Genomic DNA, 18095 nt, shown 5'->3' with positions numbered 1-18095 from the left:
GCTGTATCTTTATTACATATAGCAATACATTAGATCAAACTTTTGCTGCAGGAATAATCCACAGTTAAGAATATAGTCATATTATCTCTATTAGAGGTGCTGAAAGCTCTTACAATTGAGAGCTTCTTTAGGTTCTTGGGGCTGTGTGGCATCTGGCTCCTTCACGGCTGCTCAGAGCTGAGGAAGGATGAGGAGGCCCTGAGGAGAGTTTGCCAAGTCCTCTCCTGCAGGGTGTACCGATAGCGGAGGGCGATGAGCACGCACAGCTCGGACCCCGGTCGTGCCCTGCAGGGCTCTGGGGCTTTGGTCTCTGCTGGGATCAGCCGTGGGCCTTTCAGCCCTGCACTCAGCTTTGTTTTGTGACTCAACTCTCCTTGTGCCCCTTGGCACACCAGGCTCTTTGAGGTCTGTGCTCAGGTATTGCAATGGTGGGCATTAGGAGGGCAGAAATGCCTCAGAAGTGGCACGCTGGGTTTCTGTGTGCAAGCTAGGAGATGCCGGGAAACCGAAATCTCTCTGTGCCCTATGCCCTGAATTCTTTGAGTGCATTATTATACCTGAGTCCTGCTTTTCTGCTTCAAAGGAAGCTCTAAAGTGATCATTAATGTTCCCTTGGTATAACCTTATCATTCTGATGAAATTCCATCTCAGATAATTGCATTCTGCCTTCCCAAATTCCCTGTGCCATTTCAGCTGGATATGAGATTCTTTTCTCAGTATCTGTTCCTAGCTGTTGTGAGCAATTGCTGTCTAGAGGCAATGCTGCAGTGGGTGAGCATTCTGCTTACATTGTCTCTCCTTTATTTATTTCCTGAGGGAATGTTGAATCTTTATTTAATATTTTTAAAATACCTCAGGAAAAATTGTAAGTATTGGCAAAACATTGCTTTCTTTGCTCTTTCAATGGATCTGATACTTTGATAAAAGGTATATAAAATAGCATAGCATTATAAATAATGTCTACTATGTATGGTAATTGTATGAGGCTTGTAACTCAGATGTAAATCAGTCCTATTTCTTCTGTTTCCTGGTGGTAGAAGACTTGCTATGCTCCATGAGGCAGAAATAGGGGATGATGAAGTGAATGTACATGACAGCAGGAAGAAAGAGAAAATGAGGGTTGTACATAAAGCAAGAAAACTAAACTAAATACCATGTCCTTTCCCTTTCTGAGATATGCTGTGAAACATATAGTTACATGACAGAATGACAACTTTGCTGCTATTATGGCCTCATGACTGTATTGATTAACTTGTTCAACCAAAATAAAGATATTTTCTTTGGATTCAATATAGAATTTGCTTTAGGGGAATGCTAATCAAATATAACATGAAGGGAACGATTTATTTGTGGCTGAGTTATGAACTACCCTGGGGTTTGACAAAGGACAGTAAAAATCTTTGGGCATGTCCCTCATAATAGCATAACTTCTTTATTGAGAGCAACTTCATTGATATTATTAAATATAAGAAGGGGAATTTGGTTCTGTGTGTTGAACTAGTATACATAATTCCTTGCTACAGTTCTGTGGAGAATGATCTTTGCTATAATTATCTTCACTGAGGGTAAAGGGAGAAATCTGTTGAATTAAAATCTTAACATATAATGCTCTCTATTAGCGTTGTGCTTGTTTCTGTAGCTATTGAAATAACTTTGGCAGTTACAGGGCAATGGAAGCCTAACTGATGCTCTGTGTACTGTCACCTACAACTGGAAAGCACTGTCAGTGGCAGGGAGGGCAATCCTTGTCACACCCCGTGAAAATTTATGCCTAAAATGGATTACTAGATTGCAGTAGACCATCCAGTTAGACCTCCTGTATATTGCATATGGTATTGCATATTATCCAGAAATTAGATTAGAAGGAATCAAAAACTGACCTGCAGTCTGTTACTGTTCTGGAGAAATCCCATCCAGGGATTAATCACCCTAAATATGAAATAAAATCTTTATTCTTTGTTTTGCTTGTTTTGGCTGCAATTGTCAGCTTCTTTCTATAACCTAAGTGGCCCCTTAATATATTCCTTTCAAACTTAGGTGCTGTGTACTTAAATAATTTCGTAGAGCTTTATTTTTATTTGAAAAATTTTGCAGTTAAAAAAGTTATAAAACATCAGACATTTTAATGGGGAAAATATTTTTATAAAACTATGATTTTCTAAAAATCCATTTCTGAATCTAAAATATTAAACCTTACAGAAAAAATCAATATGATAGCTTAGAGACTTCTGAATTGAACATCAGACACTGTGTGCATACCAGCTGAGAAGTTGTTCTGCCATGTTCTTATTTTGTTTTCTCTTGTCTGAGATTTGGGCTGAAATTTCATTTTATGAAGTTGTTTGCCATTTTTTATTTTTATCTGATTCAATTTTAAAAATACTGATATTTTAGCTGAGAATTTTTTTCTTTCTGGGCAGGTTATTTTCAGAATATTCCAGTATTGATCTTATTAAACAGAAGCAAAATCATCTTAGTCCCCTTTTTTCTAGTCATTCTTTTTGCAACAATTGTATTAATGCATTACTTTTGCCTCATGTGGCTCCTTGGGACCTGACTGTTTATAGTTCCCACACAATTTCTGTAGGCTTTTTTTTTCCCCAGAGTGAGACCTGCATTTCTTGTTTCTTCCTCTGAATGTTTACATTCAACTGTATTGAATCAATATTTTGAAAAATAATCTTTAACCAAGAAATCTTTTTTATTTGGTATGTTATTTTATGAGCAAGGCTGTTATATTCTGGTCTGAGCACTGTTTGTTGAATACTAATAAATCTAGATGTTATTAGAAAAATTGAGTCTCAAAGACATTCCTTTCAAGGTTGGATAATAAGCCAAATTGTAATCTTCTCATTATGCACTAGAAGAGCTAATTCAAATGCCTTTATTAGTCCTTTAGACTTATACTTCTACAGTAAGAGCACTGAAATAAATTTGCCATTTCATTCAATGGTTGTCACTTTTGCTTGACAAGATCAATTTCCTGTAAGACAATTACAAATTAAATTGTTTGATTCCTATAACAGATTTTCCAGGAGTTTTTCTTGCTTGATATAAGTGCTTATTCCTGCCATCCCCTTTGCCTTTTGTGACTTTGGCAGAACACTCTAGCAATATTTTAGCATTTCCTTGGAGTTCCATGTTTATTTGAAGGACTGTGGGAACTCCAGAGACAGTCCACTAGTTTTAAAATATGACAATTGCTACTAAATGTTGATTAACAGCTTATTTAGCTATATTGTGAGGTTTTCCACATTTGTCAACTTATGCATTATTCTGCACCAAAATTAAAATAGAAATATTTATTGAACACTTCAATCTGCATGTTAGTTGTTGCTGTTATTATTATTAGCATTTCCGTCTGATAATAAGACAAGATTTATCTTTTCAATATGCTTAAAACACTTGAGGTTTTGTGTTGTTCTGCCAACAATTGGTTTTTCCTAATGTACTTATCTGTTCCCACTTCTATATACCTCATAATTTCTAATTTGCTTTGATTTTCATTATCTCTTTTCCTCACTATTTTATTATTGGTATGTCTTGTTACCTGGAGAAGACTTCTAGGATAAATTTGAGGCTTTCACTATTTCCTGAAGAAATGGCATCAGAAATGGCTGGTGAAGAGTTACAGAGAGATAATATGGGAAGCATTGGTATGACACTTTATTTTATTGCATAGAGAATGGACACACTTGTCTTGATCTCAGTTTATTAAGAATTTTTTCAAATTTGTCCCATGATGGAAGTGGTTCATTTCTGCATAGAGTTGGGAGAGAGGCTGTCAGATTCCCTTCTGCCATCTCATGCCAGACTCCCAGGGGAGGGCTCTGTAAACACTCTTTCCTCCACCCAAAAAATAGTCTGTGCCCTTGAAAGAGAGGAGGAAGGACTGGTGAAAATGCTCAGCATGGCTGACAATTTCTGTAGCCAGTGATGCAAAATGCCTCATGTGATTGTGATTCAGGCACCTGTACCTGCCCAGGTCCCCTATTTGCAGTGGGATACAGATAAAGTTTAATTCCTGAAGCTGTAGTGGATTGCTTTTTCATCACTGTGTCCTGCCTGATAAAGAAGACAGCATGTGAATATGCCAGGGAATGACTTTAAAGTCAATTTCCATAATAATGTATTTAAATAAAATTTTGCTTGGAGAATATCTGCACCGATCTAATCAAAACTGTTGAAAGAAGTTTATTCTCTAATGTGACTGCTGTGATTATTACTCTCCCTGACCTACCAGTTTCAATTAGTTACATAGTTTGTTCCATTTGGTGTAAGACAAGCAACAGAAGGAAGATATTCTTACGTAATACTTATGTTATACAGATTAAAATAATGAAATTTAGTAATGCTGTTGCCATCTACATTATTGAGCTAGTTCCCACCAGACCTGTTGAAACCCTGCTGAGGTTTTGAAGTTCACAGCAGTGGGAGGCAGAAATGCCTATCATTCCATTGCTTGGGCATCCACCTTCAGTGCACGATCACTACTAAAGTTGCATCTGTCTCAAGCATGGGACAACAGCCAAACTTCATACAGACATAAAGACACAAGCATTTTTTTCACTAGCAAATTTTTTTCTATTATTTGGTTTAATTATTTTTTTCCCTCTGGAAATACGATGCATTATAACAAGTTGCAAATATGTTTTTGTGTAGTCTATAGGCTTTGATGAAGACTTCCATAACCTCTTCTGATGTTATTTTTTTAAAGGCTAAACCACCCAAGCATTTGCTAAATATTTTACATCAAACCCTGACAGTAGAATATATAGCTCAGGATTTCAGTTTGTTTCATATTCTTTGCATCTGAAACATTTTGTAAAATCATGGATTGATTTCTAGTTCCAGAGTGCAGCATATTTCAAATGAGACCTTTCGTGAATTGTTTTCAAAAATATTTGCTAATCACGATAAGATAAATAATGCTACCTAATAGTGCACCTCAGTATTTAAAATTGAAGACAAGGAATGTCAATTCAAAGTGCATGTGTATTATTGCTCTCAGGTAATTTAATTCAATCTACTGAAAGCAATGATATGCTGCTCTAAAGTGTAATCAAGCATGATGCAATTCAGCCAGGCAATGCTTTCCTCAGGCTGATACCATCTAGAATATCCTACTACTTATTAAAAAAAAAAAATCTTTCCAAAGTGGTACAAATTGCTGTATGCTTTGAGCTCTTTTGGAAGCTATATAAGAGAGTGTCAGGCTAAAATTACTTGATCTTCATTTGTCATGATAATTAAGTGGTAGAACATTGCTTTAAATTTGCCTCATTTTAGGTGCACATTGTATAATGATAATATATCCTGATAGGCACTATTCTTCATGAAATAAAGTTGCTATTTCAATGATTGTGATTGAAAAATATGAAGATATATCTTCATAATGATATTATGTGATGAAATCAAATGGCGTTAATTTTAGGTGAAGCAGGTGAAGGAATGAAAATCAAGTAGTAACTTTTTTTTATAAAAACAAACTAAATGGGTTTAGTTAATGAGAAATATTTTACAGAACATGTCTGTGTCTTTATGAACAGGGGCTTGCAAGTGATCTGAGGATATTTGTTTTAAAATTATTCCATGTGATGAAAATAAATATGCACCTTTGTATATGTATTTCATTGCAAGTAGTGAGGGTAAAAATATTTCGACTCAATGCTGCAATTAATTGTGGAAGAAGGTCTTGCTGGACAAAAAGTTTGTTATTCTTAGTAATATTTTTATAGATACAAGTCTTTTTACTGGTATCTGATAATTTATGTTAACTAGTGTTTTGATTTGTTTTAGTGTTGTTAAAAACTTGAATTTTTCATAAGAAATCATGTCAGTGGATTAATTAACACTTGACTATAAGCATTTAAAAAAGCCCCAAAACCCCTCTCTACCTTCTACCTATTTGACATGCACCTGTGTCTTATGCCGGAAAACACTGTTACTATTTTTCTCATTACTTGGTCTGAGTGATATAAAGGAAATGAAGAAGGGTATGGATCTCACCTACTTTATTTCTCAGACATTGTATAGTTTTATTTTTAATATAAAAAAAAATTCAAAGTTGATGTTATGACTGGACAGTCATTTTTGCATGCTTCCTGCATGTGCTGGTTGCATGTATTGCATACATAACACACAAAGATATGATTATTTCCTGAATAGCCACCAAGAATAGAAGACTGAAGAGTGCTTAGATTTTGAAAAAGAGACAGCATTGAACACTCCTGGATTTTCACTTATACTGTAATAAATCACTTTCCCCATTAAAAAAAAAAAAAAGTCTTTAGAACTGCCACACCTGTACATTCACTGCAGGCAGTAAAATCAAATAATTTATCTTCCGACATAGATTAAAAAAAATCCAATTAGGACCAATCAACTGTGGTGCCACATTAAAAATGCTGCAATTTTACCCTGGATCACCAAAAATGTGTATGTATTTAAGATTTCAGGAAGCAACAAGGACATATTATTTAGCAGCCATTGGAAGCACACCTACTACACTGAAATTTCAAGGCATATTGTGATTTCATGTTTATTTCCTCTTCTCTTTATCAGTGTGGCCTGCCCTTTTTAATGATTATTTTTCCTGTTTCTCTTTTCTTGGGAAGATAAAACATCTATTATAAGGTATGCACAGAGGATTCTTAAGGTGATCTGTGCTTGTCCTCTGAGGTGTGCTACCTTGTTTTTCCCCTGGGAAAGAAATATCTCTGAAAGAATTATGAAATATATTTTATCTAGCTCTTATGCCTTTCCCACATGCATAACTGGATTAATTTCTAACCTTAGATCTTTGAAAATTAACCATAAGATACATATTTTTTTGAAATTGGAAATACATTATGAAATACAAGCATGTAACTATCAATAGTGGAAAATCATTATCTATTTACTAGTTTTTATATATTTTTAGACTTTAGGAAAGTTGGACTGATTTTTTTCAGTATAATCAGTATTTGGATATATACTATATATGTAAGCATCACAATATGCAATATTGCAATTTTCAGTTTTATCTGTCACTAATGTGATTTTTAACCAAGTAGTTTTCCCTTACATGCCTAGAAATTTTGGAAATTCTTCATTTCATTTTCAAATTCTCCACTTGTACCCTGGAAAATGGAATGAAAAGTGACCCTTTGGCCTGCTGACATCTAGTTCCCTGTGATTTCAGAAAACCATGCACCACAGCATCTTTCCTTAGTGTATTAAAAGTGAAATTTTGGCCCTAGTTTTTTTCTAAAACTACACTTTTTCTGTAGGTTAGAGACTTAGGTATGGATATTTTCTGTATGATTATTTTTTTCCCAACACCTTTTTATTTCAAATAAGTCCTTTGGATGAGTTTACCCTCTGGTCTGCTTGCCTTGGTTTGCTTCTTCAGATTATTTCAGCCTCTTTCTGTGTGGTGATCTCTTAAGGTCTTTTGGGTCTAGGTAACTTACATTTATTGATGTAATTAAACTTTTCTTGTAAATGAAGGACTAATGCTCTGCAGAATGTTTGTTGTGCATTGTCATTATGGTTTTGGATGATGGGGTTATAGTTCCTTTGCTCTGTTCATTACATATCTTCTTGTGTTGCTACATGACACTGTCAGCTGTAATCTGATGAGAACTATCTCCTCTTCTGTCAACTCCACTAAACTTGTATTTTAGACATCAGTGAGACTCCTGTGGCCCTGTGCTTTGCACAGTCATTTTACCATATCCTAATGCACCTTTTTCAGAGTCTTTTGTGCTTGTTATTTTCTGGAATGAGATATTTTAAATGCATTTTTTAGGACATTAGCCTAGGTGCTAACACAGGTCAGTCCTTCTGGCAGAGTGTTTATGTATTTTAGCCCCATCTTCCACTGTCCTCTTGAAGCACTTGTATCTGATGTTAAATTCTGCAGAGAGCCAAAGGAGATAATATTCCCTTTGCATTTCCAGTAGATAAGATGTGTCAGAGACCATGGCTGGGGTTATGGACTGTAATCAACTAAGCAGGTTGTTTCACACTGCCAAGTCTAAGGGTACCTCTGAGGGAATACTGTATCTTTGTAACATTAAACATTAATATTGGTGAATAAAGCACACAGTGCTTTCAAGGGTCTCCAGAAACAGATAGTGAATGACCTGTGTTTAAAGTGTTTCAGATTTTGAACTATGTGCCTCTATTTTGCTTAATTTTCACTGTAGATATTTTGATGTACTATGTAGTCTGTTTTGGATTTCTGCCTTACAATTCAATGTCCCAGCTCTTGATTCTTAAGAGATTGAAGACCCTCCTGTACATAAAAAAGTGGTTATAGAGATAAATTAATTCCTGGCTATGTAATGCTTAAAAATTATAGAAGATGTAGAAAACCCTTCATAGCCAGAAGAAAACAGGAAGCATTTTATTGCTCTTCTCCCTGTCGTTTCTGAATTTTAAATCTGTCAGGAATTTTCCCAGCAGTGTGTTTGGATCTCCGTTTCCCATCTACTTCAGGCAAAGTCAGGGTAATTTTGATTTAATGTCTACTAGTGTTTAATGACTCATTGCTTAGTAATCTAAATTATTATCTGCCATTTTATTTTTTATGGTAATTTGACACAGCTACAAAGACATTAGAAAAGAGAAAAGGGTCTCTTCAGGCCCCACTCCTAGCAGATGTAGGAGGTAAATATCTCTCATGTTTTTCAGTATGCCTGAAAACACACCATCAGGTTTATTCTCAACAACTGGTGAGATTCTTTTCTCATGACAAGTTAAGAAATTGCCTTGTAATGCAGTAAGAATATTGCTTCTTGATACTCAATCTCAAATATCAGCACAGACCCCTCTTCAAGGAAAATTATGTAAGCATGAAATAAAGTCAGCATTTTAATGATATGCTGATGTACAATACTGTACAATACTGAGACCTGTTGCTATGTAGTGCTTTACAAACTTCAAATTCAAGCCAATCACAGCCATGTTGGTGTTGTTTGGTGTATCTCTAAGAATATAATTTAGCTACCATTCAGCATGTGGTATTAATATTATTAAATATGCAGGTTATTAATATTTCACTGCGTCATTTAGTTGGATATTTAAAAAAGATTTTATGAATCTATTATTTAAATGATATAAAGGATTATGTGGTTCTTTATGCAGAAAATATGTCTCATCTCTCTTACTTTATTATCTCATTTGGTTTTAGATGAAGGATGTCAGATTGCATAATGAGGGAATGAGATCTCATTTTCACTAAGGCTGCTCAAACTTAATGCAAGAGTTTCAAGCTCCACTGTTCTTCTAAGTAATAAGACTCTATATGTCATACTTTTTTCTTGTGAAATGTGGAGTAACACATTGTGAAGCTTCTATTTCCAAGGAGCTCAACTGCCTGTGACATTATTAATTGAAAAGACTACAGTAAATAATGGCTTCCTGGGTTATAGTTTCTTGTTCTTTTTAATATGCATGGGATTGTTTCTTTGGGGCTTTTGGAAGCGAGAAAATTGTGATCCAATATCTAGCAATGGTGCATCAGTGATATTCTCCTACATACAAGATGTACTATTCTATTGCTTTCTAAAAAGCTAACTTAAATTAGGATGAATTCCAGAGGTAAAACAGAGTCTAAACAATTTTTAACATATTGTTTTATTTAAATTTTATGCGTATCACCTGCCTCTGGTGATCATTTTCCATTAGGATTGTCATCCTGGGTTTTTTCAGGATTTTTCTTGGAGTACTTGACTATTTTTTTGGCAGGCATGTGTGGCTTGCTTTGAAATGCTCAGACTGTGTCTGATGATTCATAAACCAATGGTGACTGGGTTCATTTGAGTGTCTAAGTCTAATGAAATTATATGAAATTATTTAAGTTTAATGAAGCATAAGCCGTCAACCCAAATCTGGAACAGTGCCAAGACAGAGGTTCTGATTTTCTTGCTTTACTTGCTGGGTCGGGGCTGACAAGGTCAAACCTTACATGCACAGCTAAGTGAAAATTAAAATAGTGCTGTTTACAATAATTTCTGGTGACATGTTTAAGCATTTTAAATTGCCCTAGGAACATGAAGCCAGATATTTAAAGACTACTCAGCCACAATTCATGGAATTTTAATTGGTGTAATAGTCACAGTGAGTCACAGACACAAAAAAATAATTTCTGAAATACAAAATCAGTTGAACAGTACATATTTATTACTTATAGGTAAGTCAGTCTTTTGTATTTATTCATTCCCCTGACCTAAGGGTGAAGAAAAGCCAGTTAGGGTTTCTACAGGCATTATGGAATTTTTGGGACCCTCAGGAAGCAGATAATATGCAGAACTCTGGAGCTGTTCAGGACTAATGTGAGAGCAGAAATGCTGGGAGGTTAAGCTCACAGGAAAAACAGAAATATATAAAGAAATTATAATTTGTTGCTTAACAGAAAAAATTGTTGTGTTTGGTCTAAGAAACCAACAGAAATTATTCCTTAATTTTTCACTGTGAGGTAAGGTGTTCTGAATATCCAGGTGACTGACCATACAAAATTAAGCATAGAATTTCTGAGTTAATTAATTTTGCTGATTACAGAGAACATTTCATGTCTTATCTTTTAGAAGGTTTGAGAGTTTTTCATACTTATTCTCTCATTTATAATTTTGACTATTTCACTGCCATTTTTACATGTTTTAATGTGAAGATGCCAAGCAACAGCAACTTGTCCCGACTAGGGCACTGCTCACTTGGTAAACAAACTTCAGTCACTGATCTCCTATTCAGGAAAGTGAGTCCAGGATCTAGAGTCAGATCTCCAGAGAAAATTGTAATAAAATACAGTTATATGTAAAAATTAGTACTAGGCTTTAAGTCTGAATTTTCTAAAATTAGGAAACAAATTATTAGTTCAGATAGCAATCAAACAGAAGATATAAATAATCTAAAGGCATATCACCATTGCACATCACATTTATTGGACTATTCTGCCTACAACACATCTCCAGATGGTTCCAATACTTATATTTAACAGCTAACTTAAATATCTGATAGAAATTTCAAAATAACCTGTTGAAATTAATCAATTTCTAGCAAAATCTGGCTGGTTGATGCATACAGCATTTGTCATTCCAATATGGGCCTTTATTGCTACTGTTGTATTACTTTTAAATATTGGATTTTTAATGGCGTATAGAGACTTCAGTAAACATTACTCAATGATTTAAGAGCAATTAATTTGAGTGGTTTCTGTGAAGGGGGGATTATTTTCTTAGTCTGGGATTGAAATATGAGTGATTTTACTCTCATGAAAGCAATGTGATGCATACTCCAGAATTAGATCCAAGCTTTCTGCAGGTGTCTGTTCAATGTCTTTGTGCACATTCCTGAGATAGACAAAAATAAGTCTGAAAATATTAGCTCAACATTTTGGTATATATACATAAATAAAATGAGCCTTGTAAAACAGAAATAATAACTAACTGAAGAATAAGATTTTGATTTACACCTCACAAGTTAATTGTCATTAATACTGCTAAGGAAATTCCAGAATTTCTTATTGAACCCTTAACTAAGAGCTGTCTTTGAACCCACAGATCTATAATGTTCTACATGATCTGTCATTTCATTAGCAAACGATGACCCTGGGTACCCTTTGTGTTCCTGGCCACAAGGGCACTGCTGGCTCATGGACAGCTTATTTTCTACCAGGACCCCCAGGTCCTTCTCCTCAGAGCTGTTTTTCAGCAGGACAGCCCCCAGCCTGTGCTGGTGCATGGGGTTACTCTTTCCCATGTGCAGGACACTGCACCTGCCTTTGCCGAATTTCAGACAGAACTTTAATGGTTTTTAAGTCCTCTCTGCCCATTCCTCCAGCCAGTCAAGGTCCCTCTGAAGGGCTGCACAGCCCCCTGGGGCATCAGCCACTCCTGCCAGCGGTGCTTCCTCAGTGAGCTTGCTGAGGGGCATCTGCCCCTTCATCCAAGCAACTGATGAACAAATCAAACAATACTGAGCCCAGAATGGGGCCTGGGGGCACCTCCTGTGAGAGGCCTCCAACTGTATCTTCATGCAAAAGACCCTCAGGCTGATTTCTTATTATTCTTGGTTTTAGTTTCTGGTTATCTATATAAAACTCATATAAACAGTATTCATACAGAGGATTGAGTTAAAACTTGATTGGTATTAGGTGAATATTTTATTTATGCTGTTGATCTAAACAAGTTATTCTTTATTTAAGCAGCATATTCACACAAGCTTCCAATAGTGTTTAGATTTCCAGGATGAAAAACTGTGTCCCTGCAGCATGATAATATCCAGATTTTTCTCTTTAAGCTTGCCTAACATATACTTGTGCATTCATTGAAAGAGGACATAGGGGATACAAGGCATCTGTGAGAATGGCTGAACTGAAATTACTTTGACCATTACCAAAATGTAAGAAAATATAAAATTGGAATAGAACACATGCAGTGTAAACAATCATAAGTCTGTAGTAAGTCTCTACTGAAGTAATATGGTACAATAATCTTTTTAAGACCCTCTTTATTCCCTTACAATTGTCTGTTCATGTTACAGAATTTCTGAGAGAGGGGGAGGGCATGATTTATGTCTGGAGCGAGAACTGAGCCACCCCTCAGACTAGGCTCTGATAAGTGGCCTTGATGGGGCCTCAAAGACTTTGATGCAGTGAGAATTCAGTTGTGGCGCAGTCAGAAATTATGTTAAGGTCACTACAGAGTAATCAGCTATCCGAGCATGAATTAGAGTAGAGCTGCAGTGTGAAAAGTCCGACCACCTTAAGAAAGGTAAACACTGTTAGCTTACCAATCAGAGTGCCTTTGTAAACTTTAAACTATATAGAAGTGTGTAAAAACTGCCATCTTCTCTCGAATAGGGGGAGAATGTTGCATTAATCATATTGGTTGGATGTGTGTTCCGTCCTGTCCAGCTTTCCCTTTATCTGAGGTCCCTGGCTTTATGTTCATATTTTTTTCTTCATCCTTTTTCCAATTGGTCTACATTCTAAGCATTATCAACACTGCTTAGAATTTCACACCATTTATCCAAGTAGGACTTTGACATCTATTTTCATAGGCTAAAGGTTTGCAATCAAGTGTCTTTTAAAATTCAAGCTGGTCAGTTGGGCTAGATAAAATTAAATCTAGATAGGTTTGGATTATTTCCTGCTGCCATTTCTTGAGATTTGACCAGAACACATGAAAACATCTGTCACAGAGAATAAAACCATCTTTTGAGTGCTTACATTTAAGCTTTGCATTCAAATTTCAGGCATAAAGTTAAAACTATTTTTTTTATAAGTAGTATTATTCCTTCTTTGTTTCAAGTTTTTATGTCCATGTAATTTTAAGATTTTTGGTGTAAACTTCCTGCTTTCTTTTCCATCATCAAATTGACCAAGTTGTTTCTCTATCTACTCAACCCCTCATAAAATAGAAAAGTTCTTTCAACAAATTTAAGGCAATTTACTTTCTCTTTCTCTCTTTCTTGCTCTCTTTTCTACCTTTCTTTAGTAAATGAATAATGTAATACCACCATATCAGTATTCATGCACATCCTCATCATTTAGTGATGACAGTAAATCAATGCTGAAAACACATCTGTTTACAGAGAAATTTCCATATTTCATATACTGTATGCAAATTCTATGCAACTTTTGTTATTTCCTTGAAGGCAAAATGTTCATTCTTCTGACACAGCTAATTACTTCTGTATCCAAGTTTGACTTGCTAATGAGATATATTTATGGTTTTCAATATTGCATTTGGAGTCTTCTTCAAACCATATAGTTCATGAACTTAATGTACTGAATTCAAGCTACTGTTGATGGCCTCATCTTTAAAGACCCCAGCACTTGAAGCATAAAAGGTTAACACAAAAGAAAAAGTCCACTACTGTAAGCAGAATGACAATAGTAAAAAGTTATACAAAAAGATCTGATCTAGATCTCATTGTAACTTAGTTAAATTATTGCAAGTGCTTTAGCTTGTGCTTTTAAGTTAATTATTTTTACATACATGCAAGAAGAAAATGTTCTTTCATTGGACATTTAAGTGCAAACCTACTCTCTAGGCTTAAAAAATAAGACGTAATGCCAGTAGTATTTTCTTTGCTAATTAAAGGAATTTTTCTTTTTTCATAGTTTAGTTGAATAGACTTCCACTGCATTAAAAAATAAAAAATTGTATATATGTAACATGTGATGACAGTGATTTGAAATTTGTTCTGTGCCTTATAACTTATGTGCCTTTGAAGAATATCTGCTTACACTGACCTACAACCTAAGAAACATGTTCCTTTATCTGGGCACTTCTGTGGTAAGAAGTTTTCTCTTTCACAGATTTTACTAATATTCTGATATCACATAAAGAAATCATAATTGAGCACCTGACAAAGATACATTGACTAAAAGATACGCATTTCCAACAATATTAGCTACATATCAAAGTATAGCAATAAAAGCAGCAATAAGCTCCCCAGAAGAACTTTAATGGTTTTTATGTCATATAATATTTGCATGCTGTGGGCTATTGGGAAATGCTTCCATAATTGATGGTTTTAGAGACCAAGGCAGCAAATACAGTTTTAATTAGAAAAGTGCATCAGTTAAAAAAAAGAGTTCCAACAAACCTCCTAATAATTTCTGGCTGCTTCTTGAGTCAAGCAATGCTATCAAGGCCATCTGCAGTGTTGCTCTGATGATTATAATTATATTAATAGTTTAGCAAATGCATGACTTGATATTAGTGGCTCCTTTCTTGAGTGCTGCAAATTCTGCAAATCTTTTTACTTAGTGGGGTGGAAGTAGAACAGAATTTTTGGTCCCTATAAAGAAGTGGAAAAATGCATTCTTCTCCACTATATTTCCTAAATAGCCACATTTTTTTTTAAGGTCAGCGCCAAGTTTGTCACATTATGTAACAAATTAGTAAATCTAATTTATTACTTAATTAATTTTCAAGAAAGTGATGAGCAGCAGAAAAATGATTGTCATTCCTTCAAAATTGTGATGGCATCAGATTTATCTTGCTATACTGTCTGCCGTTCCTTAGCTTTATTGTAAATCAGGCTGTTTGATCTCCCTTGTATGCATATTGGGATTCCTGGAGGAAAATTCACAGCTGGAGTATGTACATCTATTAGAAAAGCTTCTCTTTAGAATCTGATGTTTTTGAGGACATGGTATTGTGTGGACTGTAGGTTTAATGCTTATTCTTTAATGTTTATGGTCTAATGTTTATGGAAGTTCTAAATTATGATTTGTCAGCACAATTAGATATCCATCCATTAAAAGAATTACCTCATTTGATTGTTGTTCTTTTTTTAAACCAGCTTCCTTGCCCATAATTTTCTCATTGCTATTATAAAGCATAAGGCTGCAACCGTGCATCAGCAGAAAATTCCCTTTGGGCACATGTGCTCCTGCACTTCCAACAATGAAGGATGAAGGCATCAAGTGAACGTGAGCAGACTTGGTATACCCTTGATAGCAGTAAAACCACTAACCAAAAAGTATGGACATTTTGAATTGCTAAGTGAATTATTCCTCTTCATGTTTTCCAGAAAATTTAAGCATTTTCAGAAGCAAAACCCAGATCCATTCCTGTACCTTTGCTTTTCCTCAGTAATCTTGCATGGGACAAAGTCATTCATTGGAACAAAGCACCAAGAAGCTAACAGCCACTTTTTCTTTCTGTGTTCTTCCTGAATCAAGCAAGTGTTGATTCTTGGTAAAAAACCCCTTATGCCAATGCTATAGAAATATCCATACAGCTGACAGTCTATCTCATCTCATACCCCCCATCCACAACTGTTTCCACCATTGTTATATTTCATTAAAGAAAACAATATATGCAGTAAAAAGCCCTTGAAAAAATAAACAAAATAATATCATACATACAACACATGTGACAAAAGGAAGTTATAAAAATTAAGTTATAATAAAGGATCTTTTTTGACAGAAGCAGATGTCTAGGTAAAATGTCAGTCAGAATAACTAGAAGAGATATTCTGCAAATAATTCTAAAATAATTTCTACAATTCAAAGTATAGCACTATGTTAGTAAAAGTTTAAGGAGATTAATTAAGACTTTATTTTATTTTAAAAATAATAATATATGTGCCAAAATCTGAATAATAGTAAGTGTACTCAGGAAACCCTTAAAAATCCAAAATCACCTGTATTACATCTACAATCACCTGGTTATGTATATTGTGCCTGAAATGAAGACAATTACATAAGCCATAATTAAGGTAATTAAGCTCTATCACCACAACTGCATCAAAGCAGGTGGGCAAAGCCATTTAAAGCCAGTTGGCCCTTCTACTTGGATGAATATTATGAGTTTTAAGTATTGAGTTAAAACTTGTTCACCCTGTGAATGAAACAGCTCTTCATTACAGTAAATTAAACATTAGTTATTTCATGTTACTGGCTAAACCAAAAACCATCATCTGAAGTGCTGGTACTTGGCACTCACTACCCAAAGCTCAGACAAAATAAATGACATATACACCAAGGTATCTGGCTGTCCCTTGCTTGATGGATGACTCCATTTGGAGTACTGCATCCAGCCCTGGGGTCCCCAGGATAGGAACGGTGTGGATGTGTTACAGCAGATCCCAAGGAGTGGCATGGAGATAATTAGAGATGGAGCACCTCTCCTGTGGAGAGAAACTGGGAGAGCTGGGATTCAGCTGGAGGGGAGCTGAATCTTACTGTAGAGCAATCTTACTGTACCTAAAGGGGGCCTGGAAAAAAGCTGAAGAGGGAGTTGATATGGAAGCCTCTAGTGGAAGTTCAAAAGGGAATGTCTTAATGGAAAAATGCAAGTTTAGATTAGGTATTAAGGAGAAATTTTTGGTGTAAGGGATGCCCCATTTCATCCTACTGTTAGAGTAGGATGAGGCTTTGAGCAATCTGGTCCAATGGAATGTTTCCCTGTCCATAGAAGGAAGGTTGGAATTAGATGATCTTTAAGGACATTTCCAAACCAAATCACTCTATAATTCTATGAATGTTTTTGTGTCAGAGTGAAGAATTTGGGATATGACAGTCAAAATCAAAACCAAAGGAACAAATACATTGGGAATAAACTGGGACTATAGACTTGTGAGAAACTGGTAGAAAGATTTTAAGTGAAGACATGGATGAAGGAGTATTACATGGGGTGCTAACAAACTTTTCTTGCTGTGCTTGACTTGTGGTGTATCCAGAGAATAAAGGTTTCCTGATTTTTTTTTTTAGAAATATTAAGGAATGGATACAATTCCTTAATGTTATTGTGTATCAATATCATCTTAGTGGCATTATTTGGACCCCATAAAGCAACCCACCAGACATTATTCTTTGCCTTTATAAATTTTATTTGAAAGGGCTGGTATTAAGAAGCAAAACCAAGATAAATTCAAATAACAAAACAAAAAAAAATAACAAAAAAACAAACCAAAACAGTCCCAAAAAACCCTAGACACATGAAGTTGGGCTACCCATTCTATAATGATTACATAATATTTCAGGAAACACTGTTCTCTGACATAATTTTATTTTTTGCCTTTGAATCCTTATCTGTGTTATAGGTACATCTGATATTTTCTTGAGTAGAAAATCTGAGGATAGCGGTAATGGAATAGTAATTATTGGTATGATAAAAGTGAGTTTTGCACAAACTTAAAAAAAATTAACTATATTCATTGATCTAATAAAAATATCATTTATCTTAAGCACATCAATCTGAAAACATTATTTGTTCTCGTAACAAAAATTTTTGTAGACTGGTGGGAGAATATTACAACTAACGTTCCTGCTGTAGTTACACGGTAATATTTACATATAAGAAGAAAATAGTTGTGGCAGATACTCAAATTAAAAGGAATGGTTTAATTTATATAAACTTAGATGAAAACATTGGAATTGCATCCCTGAAAGAAAAAGATGAATAAAGGCAGAAAAATTGGAAAAATAAAATATTTGTTATCCCAGCTGAATATTGTACTAAAGAAGTATGGACTGATGCTCCCTATGCCAAAAGCAGATTTAAACTTTGCAGCCAGGATCAGAATTCTACTCTAGTTTAAGAAGACAGTCAAGCATTGGAATACATTGTAATATTACACTTATGTAT

General features: G+C 35.0%; 1 long non-coding RNA gene across 2 annotated transcripts; it reads left to right on the top strand.

Moving 5' to 3' along the window:
• The first annotated feature begins 236 nt into the window (after positions 1-236).
• Positions 237-17699, top strand: LOC146768138 (uncharacterized). Of its 2 annotated transcripts, XR_014951010.1 has the most exons (3): positions 237-14288; positions 15304-15433; positions 15535-17699. It is a non-coding gene; the product is annotated as an uncharacterized LOC146768138 (long non-coding RNA). The 2 variants fall into 2 exon arrangements; XR_014951009.1 differs by having other exon boundaries at positions 15304-17699.
• Positions 17700-18095: the final 396 nt, after the last annotated feature.

The sequence above is a fragment of the Lonchura striata genome, chromosome 2, assembly GCF_050655825.1.
Source record: "Lonchura striata isolate lonStrDom1 chromosome 2, ASM5065582v1, whole genome shotgun sequence".
In the NCBI taxonomy this organism is placed as follows: domain Eukaryota; kingdom Metazoa; phylum Chordata; class Aves; order Passeriformes; family Estrildidae; genus Lonchura; species Lonchura striata.
The sequence above is the reverse complement of the archived record's forward strand: the minus strand, read 5'-3'. Positions and strand labels throughout refer to the sequence as shown.